Here is a 3,250-nt window from a genome sequence, read left to right as displayed (position 1 = left end):
GTAATAATAATAGCGATGATAAAAATATAATAAAAATGATGAGTGATATTAATAAATAATGATAACACTCTCGTCGTTAATGACATTACTCGCACAAATATAGCAATGGAAAACAATGTGTGGAAACAAAGGCAAAATATGAATCAATATACTTAGTTCATCTATCACTAAAATTTCTTTGCTGTTAGTGTGTTATGTTTCGCGTTTGTTCGGGAAGTGGTGTATGCCTAGATTGAGAGCCAATGGGATTCGAATCCATTTAGCTTACTTCATAAAAGTTCGAAATGCTTATCTACGTTCATCTTTTTTTTTTATTCCTCTCAAGTGGAGAGAATAAATTACACTTAAGCTCATGCTATGCTGTGTATGGAGTACATAACAATATAGCGTTTTGGTTTAGTTTAGTTACAGAGGTGGTGTTGGAGTGATGGCTACTGGGAATGAGACTGGAATGCAAAGAAGGGAGTGTTGCATCTGCACATAGCTCTTGTGAAGGGAAAGGCAAAACAACATTGCCATGCCGAGTGACAGGAAGGGAAAAGGAAACAGAGAGGTGAAGGAGCGAGCGTATGTATATGTATGTATATATATACGTTAGTGAGAAGATATAGATACATCAATAATAACAAATAAAATAAGATGCAGATAAATAAAAGATAAATGATTAATAAATAGCATGACATAGAAAATAATCCAAATCATATTGATGAATGCAATAATAATAGACACATGTACAAACATACATAGAGCGAAAGCATGCATATTCAAATAATATTCAGTGGAAATAATAATAATGACAGCACAGGAAACATTAATGTAAATGGATATGACAAGGGTACAGAGAGAGAGGGCGATAACTGGAGAGCGAAAGAGAGGGAGAGAGAGAGAGAGAGAGAGAGAGAGAGAGAGAGAGAGAGAGAGAGAGAGAGAGAGAGAGAGAGAGAGGGAGAGGAGAGAGAGAGAGAGAGAGAGAGAGAGAGAGAGAGAGAGAGAGAGAGAGAGAGAGAGAGAGAGAGAGAGAGAGAGAGAGAGAGAGAGAGAGCGAGAGAGAGAGAGAGAGAGAAAGAGAGAGAGAGAGAGAGAGAGAGAGAGAGAGAGAGAGAGAGAGAGAGAGAGAGAGAGAGAGAGAGAGAGAGAGAGAGAGAGAGAGAGAGAGAGAGAGAGAGAGAGAGAGAGAGAGAGAGAGAGAGAGAGAGAGAAAGAGAGAGAGACAGAGACAGAGAGAGAGGCGGAGATTTGATTTTGATTTGATATAGTTTATTTACAGAACAGTTTACATGCCCTGCAAAAAGCCAGGGTAAGATGTCAAGCATCTATCCAAAGTGACTAAGCTTCTATTGAGTAAAGGGCTTAGTCAAGCACTAATCTTACATACCTATGGGGGTACATTATACTGGTTAACATATTTACATGTTTTGCCTGGTCGGCAAAAACCTTTTATGTCACTGATCATGTCAAAGAGGACCAGTGTCTAAATTAAAATTAGTATAATCTACAAGTGATGTTCTTTGTACAGAGCCGTTCGATCGATAGGATACAGTTTCCGTAAAGTAAAGCAAGTAATGGTTGAGACTATGTGATTTAGCTTTTTTGTACAATTTTCAGTAGTGGTATGTGACTGGTTTTCATTCCAAAACTGCATCTTGTACATATTGTTTAGTATTATGATAGCCTATACGTAGCCTGGTTAATAGAACTTGCTGCCTCCGTGACAGACCTTTATAGATTTCATAGGGCTTGTCCATGTATGTCTCAGGAATATTTTCATAATGCCAGATAGTGCCATGTCCATTGTTTTTCATCTTTTATGTAGCCCATACCTGATCCTCATAATCTCTTAAACAGCTATTAATACGTCTTTTCATCTGAGTAAGAGATAATGGTATAGCATAGCGTTGTTCTTCTGAGAGAGAGAGTGAGAGTGAGAGAGAGAGAGAGAGAGAGAGAGAGAGAGAGAGAGAGAGAGAGAGAGAGAGAGAGAGAGAGAGAGAGAGAGAGAGAGAGAGAGAGAGAGAGAGAGAGAGAGAGAGAGAGAGAGAGAGAGAGGAGAGAGAGAGGAGGAGAGAAGAGAAGAGGAGAGAGAGAGAGAGAGAGAGAGAGAGAGAGAGAGAGAGAGAGAGAGAGAGAGAGAGAGAGAGAGAGAGAGAGAGATTTATTAGGATGGCGTAAGATGGCCTTCGTGTTCTCTAGAAGCACATATATGATGAATCCACTGCTTTTTCTTCTTCTTCTTCCTCCTCTGCAGCTGCTAATGCAAGGGCTAACACAAGGGCTTCTTCGTCACTGCTATCACTCATTTTAGCTGGAATACTATGAAATCACACCTGCAACATCCGCGTCGTTTCCGTTCCGGTGTCATGTGTTTGGTTCGCGGGCTGAACGTCGTGTCGTGTCCGTTCCGAGGCTTCACAAGCTTCCGCGGTGTTTCCGATCCGAGCAGGTGCGCGACAAGCTTAAGTCATTGCATAATCGAACAATGCTAGGGTTTCTATATTCAGTTCAAAATGTTTTTAAGTGAGATAAAGAAAAACAATACAAAAGTCCCTCACTTCTCAAGAGAAATCAAACAGACACGGCGAGTACGCAAAACGTCTCAGTAACAACAGTACTGTTCATTTCACTCTGAATTTTAGCTTACCTTTCTTTTGTCAAGTTTTACAAGGAATCCGATCAGCTGACAAGGCACAGTTTCTCGAACATCACAACATTATGGCCTATTCCTTAGGGAACAGTGTCATCAGTCATGTAAAACCAGCACGCAGAACAGCATACAGGTGGCGCTCTCCAGTGCCAAAGCTAAACTGAGCCCTCTTCTGACACAGGCTCTCAACTGTAAAGGTGCCAAGCGTGTGACACTCCGCTCTCTAGTTGCCAAATAGCATGAATTAACACTATTATCTTTCGTAGTGTACTGTAGTTGTCATAAATTTGTATTTTATGTTGCATATTAATTAATTATTGTTTGATTATTGGATTAAAATGATAATATCTGTATTAAAGATTAAACACTCTTAAAGATTATTGTTAAAGCTGATCGCATTATCGAAAACCCTTTTATAAAGATTCAAGAACGAAATGCATATCACAGCTGGTTATAGTCTATCACCCACTTAGATGTCACATTTTCCCTCTGGAATTACAATAATGTATTTTCCTTAAATCAAAAGATCATATTTTTTGTTTTATACAACGAAAGTAACCCTCAAATATCGAGTTTGTCTTTGTATCACCTGAGGGGTAGGTGTCCCCG

At 39.4% G+C, this 3,250-nt stretch overlaps 1 protein-coding gene across 2 annotated transcripts in view; it reads right to left on the bottom strand.

Moving 5' to 3' along the window:
- The window catches only part of LOC122260074 (solute carrier family 22 member 20), a 15,224-nt gene extending 12,421 nt beyond the window's left edge, over nucleotides 1-2,803 (bottom strand). For both annotated transcript variants that reach the window (XR_006223801.2, XM_043027176.2), the window contains exon 1: nucleotides 2,639-2,803. The gene's annotated coding sequence lies outside the window, so the exon portion shown is untranslated. The remainder of the gene's footprint in view (nucleotides 1-2,638) is intronic.
- Between the last annotated feature and the right edge of the window lie 447 nt (nucleotides 2,804-3,250).

The sequence above is a fragment of the Penaeus japonicus genome, unplaced genomic scaffold (genome assembly GCF_977035675.1).
Source record: "Penaeus japonicus unplaced genomic scaffold, GWHDUDI00000001_assembly GWHDUDI00000009, whole genome shotgun sequence".
NCBI lineage: Eukaryota > Metazoa > Arthropoda > Malacostraca > Decapoda > Penaeidae > Penaeus > Penaeus japonicus.
This window is presented reverse-complemented; position numbering and strand designations above follow the sequence as displayed.